This window comes from Amblyomma americanum, chromosome 8 (genome assembly GCF_052857255.1).
Source record: "Amblyomma americanum isolate KBUSLIRL-KWMA chromosome 8, ASM5285725v1, whole genome shotgun sequence".
In the NCBI taxonomy this organism is placed as follows: Eukaryota; Metazoa; Arthropoda; class Arachnida; order Ixodida; family Ixodidae; genus Amblyomma; species Amblyomma americanum.
The window spans coordinates 77,869,187-77,888,496 of record NC_135504.1 but is presented as its reverse complement, the minus strand read 5'-3'; the positions used below and the strand labels follow the sequence as shown (position 1 = coordinate 77,888,496).

Below are 19,310 nucleotides of genomic sequence, written 5' to 3'. Positions count from 1 at the left end.
TCCCAGGTGGCGCAACAAATTTAAAATCTCTAAATTGATTGACATGTTAGGGACTAGTTTGTGTCTTTACTGAGAGGAGTAAGACTCCCAGTAGGCCTTGCGAAAGCGCATTAGCGATGGTGACCACTGGCGAGGGCCTCTCCGAAGTGCTTGCGTTACGTTATGGGTTGGTGCGTTGTGCTCGGTCAGTGTTGTCGGTGGCGCAGGCAGACTTGAAAAGCAAAGGCGATTCGAGCAGTATACCTTCTCAGAAGGGATATAACAAAGGTAAGCGTCATGAAATAGTAAACTTTTGCTGCTTTTTGCACTGAAGCCATTTCGTGCGACCACCATGGAGCACCCCCCCCCCCCCCCCCCTTTGACTTTACTCCGCGCTTCCCGCGACGACGCCGCGAAAGCGCTTCAGCGAGCGCCTTCTTGCCCTCTGCCTCTGGGCCGAGAGCGGGAAAGTACCACCTAATTTGTGGCAGAGGCGGCAGTCACCCGCACCGGAGACTTTGAACCTGCATGTCTACCGAGACCGCAACCCGAGCCGCTTGTGCAGCCGTGCCGCGCTGCGGGCGCGTACTCCTTTGCGGTGCGCGTTGCGTCGTTGCCGTGAGCGCTTGTTGCCGAAGGCTGCGTGCGGGAAAGTGAGCAAAGCCACCGTCTGCATTCCCGGCTTAGTTGCAGACAACCATGAGACGGTCGTAGCGGAGTCAGTCGCGACACTTTACAACTTATAACGGGCATATTCTGCGCCAACCTTCTGCCACTAAAGACATTTCGGCCGCTCATGGCAAAATTTAGTGCAGCGACACTTGAGCGCTCCTGAAATCGTCGCGCTTCTGTTTTGAAGAAGTTTAGGTTTTACAAAGACATTTAATGCGCAGATTTGATGCGGTAATAACGTGCTTATCTTATTTCTCCCTTACCTGACAATTTTTGTTTTCGCGCGACTGTCTTGAGACAGGCGCGCAAAACAATTTTGCCCTGATTGATAGCAGCGTGAAAATTTAAGGGCCTCCAGAACGTAGGAGCTTCACTGATGTTCCCACCTTTCCGTTTCTGTGTTTGTAGCCAGCTTGGCAGTACAAGCGAGTTTCGGCAGTGTGACTTAAAAATGAAAGTTAGGTCTGCCTTTATGCGAGTAAATACGGTAGTAAGTAAAGCATTTTGCTACATTGCAGCACAGGAAAAGCAAAAGTAAATGTAAGTTACGCATCGCTCTGTTAATTTTATTAGTGTATGCAAGTGTTAGCATGCAATGCTCATCTGAGGTTCAGTCTTAGATCAGTCATGTTGTGCACGATTTCGTTATTTGTATGACACTGGTGAATTTTTTTAGCAGACTATTACTACATGCATATGAAGGAAGTTGGCTACCATTGCAACCAAGGGAAACATAGCCAGATGTTTTTCTTAATTTTTGTTGTGGTGAATGGGAAATATGTGGTGGAATTTTCACCTGAAACATAATTGATTGGAAAGTAGAAGAAAAGATGATCAGGTGCTGTTGGGAGCAGGTGGGCCCATTCCTTATTCTGCAAACGTCACAGGAAATGTTTGCTTGTCTTTTTTGCACTATGAGGCATTTATAGAAATGAAGATGTGATTAGCATTCGGTCACAGCAGCTTGCTCATGGTTCTGAGAACAAATATATAGCTGATAACAGGATTCTGCTTTGTATTGCACTAACAAATTCATTCTTGAAAATGATTTGCTTCCATGGAGGTTTCTAATCCATTCCACGAAATGGACTGGAGTTTACATTGGCAAGTCTTCTTGGAGACCAGTAAAAGCCATTAAATTTTTTTTTAAATCAAGCATTTGTCTTTTCAGATGCCAGGAATCCGCTTCTTTCGTTGTCCACGATGTGCCTGTCACCAATTCTCCTTAAGGACACCCTTTAGGCACCTGCGCATTGCCCATGGCCATGAGACAAATTGGGTGTGTGGCTTGAGTGGCTGCATGCAAACGTTTCGCCAGTTTTTTCCTACAAGAAGCATGTACACCGAAAGCATGCTTCTTGCATGGGAGAAACGTGTTCCCGTGGCATTGTGCAGGTGGGAATGGCACGAAGCAGTACAAATGCAGCACCTGATTTGCCTACATATCATGAAGAGCCCTTAGATGTGCAGGCCGAACAGCATGACTTCAGTTCAAGTGACTATGGTTATCAACTGGCAAAGCTACTTTTCAAGTGGAAGGAAGGAAGGCGGCTACCTGAATCCACTGTGCATGAGTTAGCCAATGATATTATTGATTTCGTGGAAACCATTTCAGACCAATAGCAAACAGAACCTCTAGACGGGCCAGCCATCAGCGTAAAAGAAATTTGCAAGCTGCAACTTGACCAGCTGCGGACAAGATCAGGCCGAACAACCTATTGGAAGACGCATTTTCCATTTGTTGAATCCCGTACAGTAGTGTTGTGTGGAAATGACACCATAAAATACGTTCCCCTCTGTGAAGTGCTCAAGTGCATTCTTGAACATTCAGAACTTTCAAATGAATTCAGCAATGACTCTCGTACTGATGGTTACATGTGTTCAGTATTTGATGGAAGTGCTTTTCAAAACCATGAGTATTTTGCAGGCAATACAAGTAAACTTTGCTTGCAATTGTACAGTGATGAGTTCGAAGTCTGCAACCCACTGGGCAGCAAGAGGGGAAAGCATAAAATGACAGCTGTCTACTTCTCAGTGCTAAATTTTGATGCAAAGTTGCGGTCAGCATTGTCAGGTATTCACCTCGTACTACTTGTTAAAGATAAACATATAGCCACTTATGGATTTTCTAAGATTCTTGAGCCATTAATCACAGATGTGAAGATACTAGCAAATCATAGCATAACTGTGAATAGAAACCTTGTAAAGGGATCTGTCTTCATTTTCACTGGTGACAATTTATCTAGCCACAGAATTGGAGGCTTCAAATGCACATTCAGCCAAGGAAGAATTTGTAGGTACTGCATGGCTCTGCGGACCGAAACTGACTACAAACACTTGGAAGGTGATTTTGTGCTTCGCTCACCTCAAGGGCACAAGCACCACTTGAGTATGTTGAGAGCAGGGCTGCCAACGCTGTCATTGTATGGGGTTAAGGAGCCAAGTGCTCTTTTGTGCCCTGGCTTTGATCCGACACAACACCTTCCACCAGATATAATGCATGACCTGCATGAAGGAGTCCTACCATTTGCCCTGCGGCATATAATATCTGCATTATTGAAGAACGCTTCTTTTCACTCAGTGATTTGAACAAAAGCATTTCAGAATGGCTTTATGATCCACATGACATCTGCAACAAACCAGAGGCCATTGCTAAGCCATATCTTCAAGGAAAAGCAGTTTTGAAGGCGTCGGCAACACAAGTATTTTGCCTCTTTCGCTACCTAACCTTTTTTGTTGGGGACAACGTTCCTTCAGACAAAGCAGTTTGGCAGCTTTACCTACTTCTCCGAGAAATTGTTGACATTATCATGAGCCATAAAATTCCAGTTTCACATATTGCCTACTTGCAAAGAAAGATTCATTTCTTTTGTTTTGACTTCAAGGTACTCTTTCCATCAGCATCACTTCCATGTAAAGTGCACTACCTCATACACTACCCTTCATATATAGAGAAATTTGGACCATTAAGCCTGCTATGGGCTATGCGGTTTGAGGCCAAGCACGAGTATTTTAAAGATATTGCTCGAAAAATACGGAACTGGAAGAACCTTTCTCACAGTCTTGCAGTGAGGCATCAGTTCTTGCAGAGTTTTTTATTCGCTGCAGGTGATGACAGTATTCCCCGTAATATAGGCGTGAAGAGTGTGCTGTACGAGCACCTTCCTGGCTGTGTTAAAGAGTTCATAACTGAGAATAACCTTGAATCCACGAACACATTGGTTGTCAAATCTGTGATTGTTGATGGCAGGACATACAGTGCAGGATGCTGCCTTGTCAGAAGTGTTCCAGAAGATAGTCTGCCAGAATTTTTACTTGTGTGTCAACTATTTTATGTGAACAAGGTGTTAATGGTTATGGCTAAACTGCTTGAGACTGTCTGTTTTGATGAGCACTTCCATGTGTATGTTGTCAGTGCCATAGAAGAGTACAGTGTTCTGACTTCATTTTCGGAGTTTGACATAGAGCCGTTGTACATGCGGGAACACAAGGGCCGGAGTGTCGTAAGCACTCGCCATTCATTGTTCTGAATCTTAATGAAATAGCACTTGCTTGTGCAAAACTGGAACATTGCAACATTAAACTGCATTGTCTAACTTCATTTGTTATGTGCACTTTTTTAGTTGCCTGCATCCTACTAGTTTCCAGGTGACAACTGACTCATTCACGAAACTTCACTAATCACATTATACGTGCAATAATGGCTGAGATGGCAGCTTTGTTAGATTTTGTGAACCCATGAAATCTGGAAAGAGACGCTGTACCGTCCACTGTGCAAACATTTATTGCTAGTATTTGCTGCTGCTATAAATATGCATGAGTAATATGCACACGTAATTGCATGCTTTTCAGACAAAAGGGAATGACAAAGCAAACTAATATTTTGCAAGGCGAATAAACGTCTATTTTGTACAAAGGATATTATCTGTAGTTGTCGCCGTGTTATTGGTTTATATATTTGTTTATATCTTGGTTATATCTATCTGTACATTAATAAATATCCCCCTTTCCATGTACACCCTTGTCAGCACTTCAGCACCCATTAGTTGTAGCACCCTTCTTGCTCTCTCCTTTACACCCTTCTGGTAAATACACCCTGCTGGTAGGGTGCTGCGGCCCTATAGGGTGCTCGAAGGGTGTGAAATAGGGTGTAAATTTATGGCGCACCCTTTTTACACCCTTAAGGGTGAGAACTTGTTTAGTGTGCAGGCCATGGCCACCGATTTGTCCGCGCTCAGCGACAGACCAAGGCCGCGCAAGCTGGCATCGATTGCGGTCAGGGCTCCCTGAAGACACCCCCGCACGCGGAACGCCTCGCCCGGTGGTCCCCGGCACCACAGAGCTATGTCGTCTGCATATATCGACATGTACACATGGTGTCGGGCGCTCGTGGGGAGGGAGGCCGGCACCACCGACATGGCCACATTAAACAGAAATGGTGATAGGACAGAGCCCTGCGGCACGCCCATGTCCAACGGGCGAGGCTTGGAGAGCTTACCCCCAACTCGTACGCGCATGGTGCGCCCGCTCAGGAAGCCATGAACGTATCGCAAAAGGCGCCCGCTCACACCAGCCCCCTCAAACACCGCGAGAATTGGTGCCCGGTGAACGTTGTCAAAAGCGCCCGAGACGTCCAGTAGTAGCAGCAGTGCAACCTGGCCTGCCGCCCTGGCATGCTCCAGCGCTGTAACAACGTCCGATATAGAATCTGCCGTGCACCGCATCCCACGGAAACCCGTCTGCCTCTAGTCAAACAAATCAGCCTCCGCAGCCCGCTCGTTCAGACGCTGCAACGTCATATGCTCCATGAGCTTACCTGCTGCCGATGTTAATGCCACTGGCCGGTATCCGCTCAGCTCCGTAGGTGAGCGCCCTGCCTTTCGGTTGGGACAAACGACCGCGGTTCGCCAATCCTCCGGTAGCTCCCCGCGCTCCCACACCAGGTTGATCTGCTGCAGGAGGATCTGTCGTTGCTGCGCATCCAGGTTTCGCAGCATCTGGTATGTCATCCGGTCCGGGCGCCGAGCGGCGGCGACAGCGCTACAGCGCATTGTTCAGTTCCGCCGCGGTGAACGGCGCATCACATGGACCTTCCGAGGCGACGGGCGAGGGACTGGCGTCGTTTCTGGGGCTCTCAGGAGCAGCTATGTTAGCGGCGTTTGCGGGGCGCAAATCGATCGGCAAACCGCTCTGCCAGCTCTACAAAGCTGAGCCCGCTGGAGATTGCGAGGGCGGCCAGCGGTTGACGGTTTGCCGGTGGTTTGGTGATGCGCCGCAGGGCGTCAAACAGCCTCCGCGAGCTGACATCTTCCTCCATCCTTTGGTATAGTGAAGCCCACTGCCGGCGGTATAGCTTGTTGGCGTGGCGGCGCGCTGCTGCGTCCAAGCGGTTGTAGACAGTCCAGTGGGCGGCTCTGTCAGTCGTCGCGCCCGTCGCTCTGCGCGATCTCTCTTCTCGCGCAGATTGAGCAGCTTCATATCAGGTGTGGGCTGCCCTGCCCTTACCTCTGCTCGTTGGGTGGCTGCGAGAGCGCTTTGGACTAGACTAGAAAAGAAATCTGCGCCAGTGGCGGCCGCGTCGTCGACCGCTCGCCTGAATGCACTCCAGTTGGTAATGGAGTAGGCACGTTTGGGGCGCGCCTCCAACGCAGTGGGTTCGATTAGGATGGAGTAATGATCAGAGCCCCAGAGAGATTGTGATCGGCGCCATGTCGCTTCGATGCCTCTGGATGCGAAGGCAACGTCGATGCAGGCACCGGTTGTTCCGCGTCGTCGAAAGGTGGGCTTGCCGGTGTTCAAGGGGGTGAGTCCCAGCTGCGTTGCTGCGTCGAGGTTGTCTCCACGCGCGGAGTGGCGCGCACTGCCCCACGCACTATGGTGGGCGTTAAAATCACCACAGATGATTTGGCGCGGGGCACAGCACGAAAACAGCGCGTTCCATGCGACAGCTGGATGCACATAAACACTGGCCACCGACGTGTCAACACCACAGAAGCGCACTGTCACCACCACGCACTGCTGGGCGTCAGATGTCGCCGCCGCCGAGCCGACGAGGGTGTGCTGGACGTCCTGCCGCACGTATATCGCGCACCTTGATTTCCCGGGGCGATGAGATGTGTTAGAACAGGGCACTGCGGCACAGGTGGGTTCCTCGCACGTGGTGGCTGAGTGGTAGCCAATGTAGCCAGGTAGCGGCATCTGGGGCTCCCCGTCATATGAACGTACGTACGTCTCCTGCAGCGCGATAACTTCCGGCGAATCCTGTGCGATGCGAACTCGTGCTCTCCACTCACATTGCGGGTGACGCAATCCACACCATCCCCGATGAGCCGTTCCTTGTCTCTGTCACGGGAACGGTCAGCAACGTCTCTAACCATTGCCAGCATCTGAGGTCGGCTGGTGGTAGGTTCGTAGGCAAACTTCGGTCCTTTTTGTAGGATGGCCTGGACGTCACTTGGCACAGAAGCACCTTCGAGCATCGTGACAGGGTTTTGCAAAGCCTTCTTCACTGTAGTTCTTGCCTGGAGGCGCAGGCGGGCGCGTTGCCACAAAAACTCGGTGGCTTGGGCAGTGAACTTCATGAAGTCCTGGAATCGTTTGTGCTCCATGCACACAGGTGCTTCTTGATGGATGACGCATCTGAGGCAGTCGTGATAAAGTCGCACTTGTCGCCAGTATTCGGACTTCAAGTTCTTTCCCACACGACGGGCGTGGCCCCAGGACGGCTCCAGGTTGCCGAAGAGGGCCTGAACCTCGAGCGGAACTATCCTCTTCTTCAAACAGAAGGACACCACGCTCGACTGACAGGTGGTCGCGGCCACAAGGTTGACCAGCGTGATGGCAGAATTGTGCTTGGGTGGACGACACAGAAAAGAGCCCAATGTAGAAGAAATACGTTCAATCAAAATTGCCGTTTGGGCGAGTTGGTGTGACATGATTCGAAAAGACCAGCGCTGTTTGCTGTTGCTTTGCTTTGCTGATCACACGTTGTCCGGAGTACCACCTTTTGCAGGCTGCGATGTTTTTCGAAACTGGGGTTTAGCCCGCGAGGGGCGCAGCGGGGTTTACGGAGCTTCTCCCAAGCGAACACCCCTAAAGAAAGCCGGGCGCCAGGCCGGGGGCCGCTTGTACCCATTTTTACCGGTGGGTGTCCGGCGGTGGGTTTCGAACCGACCACCTCCCGCACCCGAGACGGGCGCCCAAGCCACTAGGCCACGGCTGGTCTTTTTTTTTCTTCTCGTGTCCCTGTCTGTTTCCGCGCTGGTCTTTTCGAATCATGTCACACCAACTCGCCCAAACGGCAATTTTGGTTGAACGCATTTCTTCTACATTGGGCTCTTTTCTGTGTCGTCCACCCAAGCACAATTCTGCCATCACGCTGGTCAACCTTGTGGCCGCGACCACCTGTCAGTCGAGGGTGGTGTCCTTCTGTTTGAAGAAGAGGATAGTTCCGCTCGAGGTTCAGGCCCTCTTCGGCACCCTGGAGCCGTCCTGGGGCCACGCCCGTCGTGTGGGAAAGATCTTTAAGTCCGAATACTGGCGACAAGTGCGACTTTATCACGACTGGCTCAGATGCGTCATCCATCAAGAAGCACCTGGGTGCATGGAGCACAAACGGTTCCAGGACTTCATGAAGTTGGCTACCCAAGTCACCGAGTTTTTGTGGCAACGCGCCCGCCTGCGCCTCCAGACAAGAACTACAGTGAAGAAGGCTTTGCAAAACCCTGTCACGATGCTCGAAGGTGCTTCTGTGCCAAGTGACGTCCAGGCCATCCTACAAAAAGGACCGAAGTTTGCCTACGAACCTACCACCAGCCGACCTCAGATGCTGGCAATGGTTAGAGACGTTGCTGACCGTTCCCGTGACAGAGACAAGGAACGGCTCATCGGAGATGGTGTGGATTGCGTCATCCGCAATGTGAGTCGAAAGCAGAAGACAGCCCATCCGTTCGCTAAAGTATTGAGCTGCCTAGAACCTTGTAGTCATGGACACAGCTGCCATTGACCATTTGCCGGGGGCCGCTAGTAGTATCTCCGAACTGTTCAAAACCTTTTCTGGTGGTCTGAATTTCACCATTGAGCTGCCTGTGAATGACAGCATCCAGTTTTTAGACGTGTTGCTTCTTTTTAAGGACGACCATGTTTGCTGGTATTACAACGTAAGGTCTAGAAAGAGTTTGCTACCATTTGAAAGCGCGCACTCAAAGTTAATAAAAAGAATGGTAGTAACAAACGCACTTCAGGCGGCGTTAGCCAAGAGTTGTGTGCATATGGCAAAATCAAGCTTTGACAACCAGGTACAGCGCCTCTACTCGGCCTGGTACACGCCTTCATTAGTTACTAATTTATGTGAGGCTATGGTCAAAAAGTTAAAGGATGGGAGGCAGGTTGGGATGGAGCGAAAGAAACGCGTTGCAGTCATACCGTACCTTCACAAGATGTCCCACAACGTGAGAAAGGTAGCAGGGCGGTATAACGTCCAGGTGGTCTTTTCCGCACCGTGCAAGCTATCGAGGATATGCGTCTTGAACAACAAGGCAAGACAGGCGACCTGCACTACGAGACACGGGCAACGGTACACACACTGCCGGACAGGGGTTGTCAATCAGATACCCCTAACGTGCGGTTGTGTGCACATAGGCCAGACGGGAAGATGCTTTAATGTCAGGGCCAGGGAGCACTCCCTCAACGTAGATAGAGGGCCTGGAAGTAATCTAGCAGACCACTGCAACCAGCCTCGCCACAAGTGTAAACCTATATTAGAGAACACAAGGTTCTTAGCAACATCAAAAAACAAAACAGAAAGGGAGGTCATTGTGGCCTACTTTATTGCTAAGGCAGGGGACAGGGGACGAGAAAGAAATGCGCTTCCTTGACCATGCTTAAAGATTACTGATTTTACTTGTTCGCCTGCCACTTCCCGTTTGCTCATAAATTTTCCTATGCTAGCCCGTGCGCATTCTTCTCCTCAGGTTTTTTTGGTGCGGCTCATAAGTGGTAATTGTCCAAATTGTGTTTTTACATGCAGACTGTTTTCCTTATTGGCGTTGACAAGTTGTTGCTTTTTAGGTTGTTTTCATTTGGTTTTAGTTCTTTGTGGCGTCTGTAGGGTTGCATGACGTTTTATGTGTTTTTAGATTTCTGACTCTGCTTTTGCTTCGCTTGCTTGGGCCCTTTTAGGCTCGCTCTTTGTTGTTGTTAGTGTTCTTGACACCGCCCTTTGCCCACGATGTTGTTTGGCACTTGTGTCTTGTTTTTTCCTTGGTTTTTTCCTTGGTTTTTTGCTGGTTAAAGTACTTTTGATATGCTCACTTCATAAAGTTTCACCCCTTTTTTCACTTTTTGTGGTTTTTCCTCTGGTTCAAGCATGTGTTGGCCGCCCCTCGATGACTGTGGATTAGGTTCTAATCTTTGGCCCCCTGACTGTCACGTGGTGTTTTGGCATATATTGTGCTGGGTGTTCCTCGGCAATAAAGAGTTGTTAGTCAGCGCTCGTCCTGTCGTCAGTGTTTTTTTTTTTGTTCTCGTGCCCCTGTCGGTTTCCGCGCTGTTCTTTTCGATTCTTGTGCAGTTTGCTGTTCTCGGCTCATGGCTTTCACCGTCTGACACGTGTGTCACGTCTACATCGGCATCGTATTTCCATCTGCATCTACCGCCCCCAACAGCCAACAACAGCCTTCGTTATCTCATCACCGAAGACGTCATCTTCACGCCCCTGTCTAGTGGGACGTCGACACTGCCGCCAGCGGCAGCACCGCAGCGGCCATATTTAAGCAACTGGTCCCTCCAAGGCGCTTCCAGTGGGCACGGGAGAGCAGCTACCATGCGGTTGCTGCTAAGAACTCCTTTCTGCTTTCTTGTGCAGGTTAGTCAATCTGAATCGCTACTTTGCAAGCGTACAAGCAATGTCTGTATGCTGCTCTTCCCTTGCCCACAGGTGCTGGTTGCCACTCTGAACGATTGTGTATCTGTTGCTATGTTGATATTACTTTCCGAGGACGTGGAGTTAAACCCAGGTCCTGGAAACGCTGATCATCAGCACAGTGAAGTTATGGCCGCTATAGCTGCTTTGTCTTCCTAGTTTGACGCGCGTCATAATGAAATGATGAATGCCATAGCGGAACTTAAGGTCAACCATGAAACCCTTACTGAAACTGTTTCCGACCTATCCAATAGAGTGGCTGCCGTTGAGGCCGCGGTCGAGTCCCTTGAAAATACGCCTTCAGGAACAGATATTACTAGCGCAGTCCAAGAAGCAATTTCAAATGAAAACGCTGTGCTCGCGTCAAGGCTAGACGTTCTGGAAGACCAATCAAGACGCGATAACTGAATTTTCTATGGAATCTCAGGCAACTTATCAGAGACGTGGGTACAATCAGAATACCAGATACATCATTTTCTTTTTCTTTACAAGTGTCTCAACATGAATTCCTCGGAAGTCTCAATTCATAGAGCTCACAGATTAGGAACATTTAATGCCGGCAAGACACGGCCTGTTATTGCCAAGTTTGCCTCTTCTAAAATGAGAGATTACATACTTTCCCAAAAAGCAAAGTTTAAAGGGGAGGGTGTTTCAATCGGCGAAGATTTTTGCAAAGCTACCCGTCGATCGAGGAAAGCACTAAATGACTTTGGAAAGGCTAGCGGTCACTCCTATTCTTTGCTACATAACAAACTAATCATAGGTAATAAATGCTACGTGTATAGCGCAACCACAGACGAAGTATGCGAGATCGGACCAGCTAGAAGCTCGATTGAACCCAAAACAGTCAACGCATCACCGGTTTCACCCTCTCCACATTCAGGTTCAGCATAACTATCTCATGCTCGAAGACAAACAAACTGCATATCGCTTCTTTTCACGAATGTTCGAAGTATCGCCAAGAAACGCACATCACTGTCATCCCATATCGACGCATGCTCAGCTGATATAGTTGTCCTTACGGGGCTCTCAGCAAAAATAAAAAATAGTGAAATATTAGACTGTGAAAAAACATAACGTTTACAGATTCGATCGCGATTTCCGTGCTGGCGGAGGTGTACTCATTGCCGTGAACTCTCTTATAAATTCCTTCGCAATCCCCATTGATTCACCGCCAGAAATAGTTTGCACTCATGTAGCTTTTCCAACAGGCAACTATATATTTTGTGCTTGTTATAGGTCCCCATCCTCACCACCTACTTTCTGCACTGATCTTTATGATGTTCTTAACAAATTAATTGTCCGATACCCAAAATCACCTTTATTCTTGCTAGGTGATTTCAATTTTCCAAATGTAGTGTGGAAATCCGGTGTTCCCTCTCTTCTGCAGCCATCCTCCGAATGCATCGATTTTTTAGACATCTGCGCCGACTTCAATCTAACACAGCTGATTCATGAACCTACACCCACTACCAGTAGCTCCTCAAATACTTTAGACCTTTTTTTTTACCACCAGTCCCTGATTTGGTCTCTACTCCAACGTACATGAAAGGAATCAGTGACCACTCTCTTCTCCACTTGACAATTAAGAAGAAAGTTCGTTCTACGAAAGTCGTTAAAACTATATGTGACTACAATGCCGCCGATACCACATCCATCACAGGTGAACTAGAATCATTCCTTACTGAGTACACACTAAACTTTTCCAAACGTACCGTTGAAGAGAACTGGTTTTTGTACAAGCACAAACTGCTTGCACTAATAGATCGCCATGTGCCTAAAAGAAAGATCGTTTCTAATTCTGCTTCACCGTGGTTTACTGGAACCCTGCGCCGCCTACGCAACAAAAAGAAACGTATTTTTTATCGTGCTAAAGCAACTAACCTTCCTGAGCGCTGGGCTGCATATCATCACATTCACGCGGAATACGCTATCGCAGTCAAAAATGCAAAAAAAAATCGATAACACCCTTCCATCACTTCTACAATCTAATCCGCGCAAATTCTGGAATATTGTTGGTGGCAAAGAAAGCAAAGTAATCAAACTATCCCGTTCTGACAATGTCCCCATTCCTACGAACCAGTGCTGCTCCGTTTTAAATGATGTACTTTGTTCTGTTTTCCTCAAAACTGCTCCCGCTGCTCTTCCCTCTGTACCTAATTACTCTTACTTGCCAATGAATTCTATTTCTATAGATTGGGCCGGCATTGCAACATTGATTGAAAGCGTGAAAATATCTTCTTCATCGAGCGAAGATTCAATCAATTGTAAAATGCTCAAAATTACTCAACCGTATTCTGCAATTATGCTTTCGATGCTTTTTTCACAGTCTCTAGGTTCCTCAGTACTCCCAAGCGATTGGAGGGTTGGCAAGGTTGTTCCGGTCCCTAAATCAAGTAACACTCATTCCCCCCAAAACTATCGCCCTATATCACTCACAAGTATTCCATGTAAACTTTTGGAGCATGTTATATATTCTCATCTCGTCAATTTCCTTGAGTCTAATTCCTTCTTTGCGGCTGAACAACACTGTTTTAGAAAGACGTTCTCATGCGAAACACAACTTATATGTTTTACTAATGACCTGTTTACCTATGCTGACATGAGCTTCGATGTAGATTGCGTGTTTTTTGGACTTTGCGAAAGCTTTCGATACTGTTTCACATGATCGCCTAATTCTTAAACTTAACATGCTTAACATTGATTCAAATGTTCTAAACTGGATTGAAAGCTTTCTGTCAAATCGAACTCAGTAGGTTTCTGCTAACAACTGTTCATCTTCTCACATTTCCGTAACATCGGGCGTACCCCAGGGTTCGGTACTGGGACCTCTTCTCTTCCTTATCTACATTAACGACCTTCCTAAATGCATTTCCCATTCATCTATCAGGCTTTTCGCCGATGACTGCGTCGTTTATCGCAAAATAACTGATCACACTGATTCTATTAAGCTTCAAGAAGATCTTAACAGCATATCTAACTGGTGCGATAAATGGTTCATGCGACTAAATGCTAACAAATGTAAAACAATGCATGTATCGCGTCGCACCAACATCCCTGAAAACACGCGCACTTACTTTCTTCGCAACACTTCCCTTAAATCCGTCAACTCATACAGATACCTAGGTGTTCATATTTCACGTAACCTATCATGGCATATGCACGTCGAACACGTCACTAATAACGCTAACCGGGTTCTTGAGTGCCTACGTCGAAATTTCTTTGCTGCGCCTCTGCCGATAAAACACATTGTACAAAACATTAGTGCGGCCAAAACTAGAATATGCATGCGCAGTATGGAATCCAATTCAAATCACACTAATAAACACACTTTAATCCATTCAAAATCGCGCAGCACGTTTTATCGTATCTAACTATTCCGGTCACGCCAGCATTACTTCCATGAAAAGCACCCTTGCCCTGCCGGACCTTTCTTCACGCCGTAAATGCTTTCGACTTTGTCTTTTCCATAGAATGTATCATCATAACCCTGTGTTAAAGGATCATCTTTTTGCTCGCCCATCATACATATCCTCCGGTTCTGACCACATGCTTAAAGTTGCTGTCCCATTTTTTCAGAACAAAAGCGTGTCATAATTCATTTATTCCCAAAACCAGCGCAAAGTGGAACGATCTTCCTCCCTCCATCACTGCCATTTCTGACATTACCAACTTCAAGACCACTGTATTTTCTGCCGCTTTGTAAAATAATATTGTATAATATGCACTTTTTATGTTAAGTACCAATACCAATCCTTTCTGTAATGCCTTCAGGCCTGGAAAGTATTCGAAATAAATAAATAAATAAATAAATAAAAATATCTGATTATTTTCTTGGAATCAGCTTAACTCGGAGGCCCGTAAGGCTACCAATAGCGCTAACGCTCTAAAAACGCGACCAAACGTAACGCCGTCTTCGTCTTTCGTACCACGACTCCCACAAAGAACACGAGCAATATTTTTGTGTGCCAAGACTTGATCCATGCTTTCCGCTAGTTCCCATCCAGCTGCACACTGACACCCATCCAATACCACTGTAGCGACGATCGGGGTTCTTGGCACGTCGATTCAGAATAGTACTCGAAACTCGGAAGCGAGCCGCAGGCTGAGCGTCACTTCGCACCAGATAGGCGGGCTGGTCAGGCGCATTGCAACCCGTCACAGAGGCATGTGACAAGCCGAGCTATGCACGATGATGCATTGATTCATGATAAGTCAAATCAAGTACGCCTGCCCGTACTATTATCTGCGTCGTAGAAAATGGAGAGGCACCTAATATTATGATTAGAAAAGTGTACAAGGCGGCCTTTGTCCAGCCGGCTTACGCCATCTCAGATCGACTGCTACAGTTGGGAATTTTTTACACGCTCGCTAAGCTAATCGAAGCCCATAAGACGGCACAAGTGACCCGCTTGTCGTGCCCTGTTGCGGGACGCGTACAGTTCTCGACATACTCAAATCCAACCAGTTGAGGAGGTGTGTGCAACATCACATTCATCGGTCGACTTTAGTAGTAGACGAGTTGTTAAACCAGTAGCCATGATTATGCATCGAGGCAGGCACGACGCCCCGCAGGAAAGCAATGACGCAGGCTCTTGAGAAACACTACGAGAACGAACCACGGCCTGTGTACGTGGTTGCAGCTCTGAACATCAAATTCGGAACATACATGGCATGTATGGCGACTCTAATACCAACCCTCGTTAACGCCACAGCCTTTCACGCTAGATCTTATTGCGAGGCAGAGGAAGTAGCTATGGCACTGGCCCATCGCGGATCCCCGCTCGAAACTATACTAAGCGACTCTATGAGCGCCATTTATAATTTCACCAAAAACTTTAAGCCCGCTCGCAATGCGAATTCTGTGCAACTGAACTCTCGATCACAGCATCAATCTCGTGTGAGTTTCCGGCTCACGCGAGTATCTCCGGAAACGAGTGGGGGGGGGGGGGGGGGGGGGGTCGATCGCCTACCCCGATGTTTAACCAACCAAGGAACGGGAGACCTCTCGGGAGCGGACATCCTGCCAAGGCGCTCGCTCGTACGCTCGTGCGATGAAAGAAACTTTTATCGCAGCCAAGATGTACGTAACCCGCCCCTCACCCCGACCTGGACAGGCCGCAAGCCACGGCTCTACGACGCCTACAAACAAAGGCCATTCTTAGCCCCTACCGGTTATGTTTAATCGCGAACGAAGAATATGAGCCTGCATGCCCGCACTGCGGTGACGGGACGCACGCCACCCAAAACCATACAGTACGGGAATGTGCTAGCAAATCCCCTCCTACGATACTTTTGCCAGCTCTCTCGGCGGAGAATTGGGACAAGCGCTTGGCCAGTTCAAGAAAAACAGTGAAGCTGGCCTTCACGCAAGCTGAAGAGGTCACCCTCGACTGGTAGCCGCCCTGGACTTACCCTAGCTCCAACTAATACCTTCCATTTTGTGGCAATAAAGTCGTAGCCACCACCAGCACATTTCCAGTAATTTGCAATTCGGAGGTTAGATGTGACGTCAAGTGTTTATTTGCCTGTTGTAAGTGGCCGCACTATAGCGTACTGGACATCCACTGATAATGTAAATCTTGATGTGCACTGTGATGAACACTGAAATATCGTTGCATATACTATAATTATCAAAGCGCCGGCACCTTCGTAGGTAGTGCTCTCATTTCGCACGTATTGTTTACTGCATCCTGGGCTCTGCCACTAAAATACATGCGCTATTCGTTATACAGCTATACATCGGCTTAACAAAGCAGAAAACGCAATATTTACCTTCCAGCAAAACATTTATCCTAGCACATTATAAACGCCTGACGTCACACAGTTTGTGCAGCCGCTGTTTTATAGCAAGAAAGAGAGAACAAACAAAGAAAAAATGTGGAAATTATGTGAAGCAGGCCGAGCGTGTTTTTTTTTCGTCTTGTTTGGGCGCCTGTTAGTCGCTTGTTCGTCGCTTCGTTTTCGTATATTTCAAGAAGGACGGACGACTGTATACGTGGAACTCAGAAATGAAATGAAGTTGGTTGTTGCGAAAATGAAATGACGCAGTATCTGTCTCACTTATCTCGGTGGACACCCAAAGCAGGACGTAAGGACACTGCTTTTACGATTAGTAAAAAGCACAGATGTGAAACGCAGCGAAAGGCACTTTCATTCATTAATACAGCATAATTACTATGCTTTATCTCGGTTCCGGGGAACAACAAGTTGATTTATGGTTTTAAACAGGTCTCTGTTGAGTGCTTAAAGTAAGCTTGAGAAATTTGTCAGGCACAAACTGAAGCTCATGGCTCACTTGAAGCTCCGGCTCCTAGACACAAATCAATTTGAGAAAATTAATATGATGTCAGCACAGGCCCCGTCGTACCAAGCCACTGATTCAGGCCGGTGGTATCTGGAGGAAAACGACAACCTGGCCAAGGACGCTTTCACGGCTGCATTTTTTATAGAACAGGTTTTCAGGTACACAACTATTATGAGCTCACGAACAAGAAAAAGTCCCCTGAGCGAAATCGGCCACAGAAATCAGGTGAAGACAAAAGCTTTCTTAAAGGGGATGCGACCATTTTCACAGACCTCCTAATCACTGACAAGCTATGAAAAGGATCTTAAAAGCCAGTTCAAACAGGCGTTGTATTATCACCATTGTGTGCCTTCCAGCTCAGGGAGTATGCATTGTTAAACAAACTTTCAACTACCTGTTGCTGCGCAGGCGTAGTCACGATGCCCTCCAAAAATCATCCATCACCTTCAGACTTAGGACTCCCATCCCACGAGCCAGAGAGCTTAAGGTCACGTTAAGGATCATCATGCTGGCACAGTGTACACGACGTAGTCGGTACCGCTCTTATTCGGCTAATGATTCACATTATCGTTTGTCCTTCTTCACTAATATACAGGACTTCACACTGTGGATGACCGCAACATGCGCTTTATGCGCCAAGTAGCTCAGGAACACCTGAACCGCCGCTGTGGCTCAGTGGTAAGGGGGCTTGTCTACTGAACCAGACCGCCCGAGTTCGAGCCCCGGCTGCGGTGGCCTCGTTTCGATGGAGGCGAACGCAAAAGGTGCCCATGTGCTCTGCTGCGTCAGTTTGTGGTTTAAGATGCTTACAAAAGTTCGCCGCTGATTACTATTGAAGTGTGAACTTAAGAAATGCAGCAGCGCGTTTCACTTTTTGCACCGATAGCTACATTACTGTAGCATTTCGAGCCTTCAGCTTGGCGGTGCCGCAACCCTGTGGCTGCGCCGCCATGCTGTCACGTGGTTTGTCACGTGGTGCGGAGCAGCTGCCAGCGGCGCGGCGCCGTGGCTGATCAAGATGTTCGTCACGTGGTTGGTCACGTGACGAAGTTCCACTCGTCCAGCTGTAGCTATCACGTCATTCCAGGTTTTACCAAAGCTAAACCACCGCCAATTTTTTCCGTGTTGATAAAGTACACATAAGCGCTATTTTTCAGGCCCTACGCCTCACCGACCGTGAAGCTTACATTCAGGCCCAATCGACGGCGGCGAGCGATGAGAGGCAGCGTCGTGCGGTCGTTTTTGAGCGTGTCGCGCCTGCCTCGCCGTTGCGTTCTTGCGCATATTCGCTGCAGCACTCCTGTCGTGTATGTCACTGTGGCTAGCATGAGGTCCTATAAACTCGAAATTTCTTAATTATGGAATGCCATGACAGTTTATGGAATGTCATACCAGCTAGCTCCTCACAGCACGCTTGCTGTTACCACTGAACTGCCTATTTACACAACTACGATACAAGGTTGTTGGTCGTGCTGGCGTATCCGTCTGTATAGGCGTGACAGACCGGTGCGTAAGCGGTGGCCGACCAGCCCACCGACCTTCAAGTGGCGACGCACCGGCTTAGTGTGAGTGGATCCTACCTATACCGAAAAAAATATACGTTACTGTTATCGCTTTTGCGGCACTAGCCGCTCATATACGAGGTACGACTGCCACTTCAATCGCCCCTGAAGCTGCACGTGAGAAGAGACATCGCCACCTCGCTGCCCATATTGCAGCAACATTGCGCTTGACTCTGCTCCCTGTATTGCCTTGTGACATCAGTAGAGCAGGTGGGAGGACTTTTCCTGTCTGAATTTCAATCGCATTTTTTAATATGCTGCGCGTCTTGGGGAGCCAAATTTTGGAATTGAATCACAGGCTTTTGTATTAGTTGCTGAAGTAAAAACTGCAATGTTAACAACGACCACGTCCCCAGGTAGCACATTACAGCGGGCCAATACAAGAAATCTGTTGGCAAATCTTGGCCCTAAGTAGGACCAAAGTTCATAATGAACATGTGATATTAGCTGAATCACTCGCTAACACATCGAATGATGGCCCTGGTTCTCCATCGCTTTCTCTGTACTGGCGGTACCGTCTTCAAATCATGGCTGTAATGGCCCACGCTATCTAGAACTCACCAGCTATTTGTCATTGCTGGCGCTGCCATCCTGGAATCATGGCTATCCAGGCTATGGGCCATGTTAGCCAGAGTTCCCCCTTTTTATGCCAGAACTTGGTATGCCATTGTAGATACCTCTCTATGTTGACCTAGCTTTGCCATCACTCATCCAGTGTAAATGTATACTGCAAACGCTGCTCAACATTGTGCCGTATGCTAATGTGACATGACAACTTTCAATATTTTCCAAACTCGCAAAAGCTGACTTGAGCTCTCTATAAGAAGTTTGAGACCTGTATAGGTCTGTCCCACCTTAGTTTTATAAC

At 47.9% G+C, this 19,310-nt stretch overlaps 1 long non-coding RNA gene and 1 pseudogene across 3 annotated transcripts in view; both read left to right on the top strand.

Annotated features, from left to right (window-relative positions):
• LOC144101949 (uncharacterized) overlaps positions 1-19,310 on the top strand; it is a 196,921-nt gene that overhangs the window by 106,459 nt on the left and 71,152 nt on the right. The gene's annotated exons all lie outside the window — the stretch shown is intronic.
• Positions 1,898-4,681, top strand: LOC144101947 (uncharacterized; annotated as a pseudogene).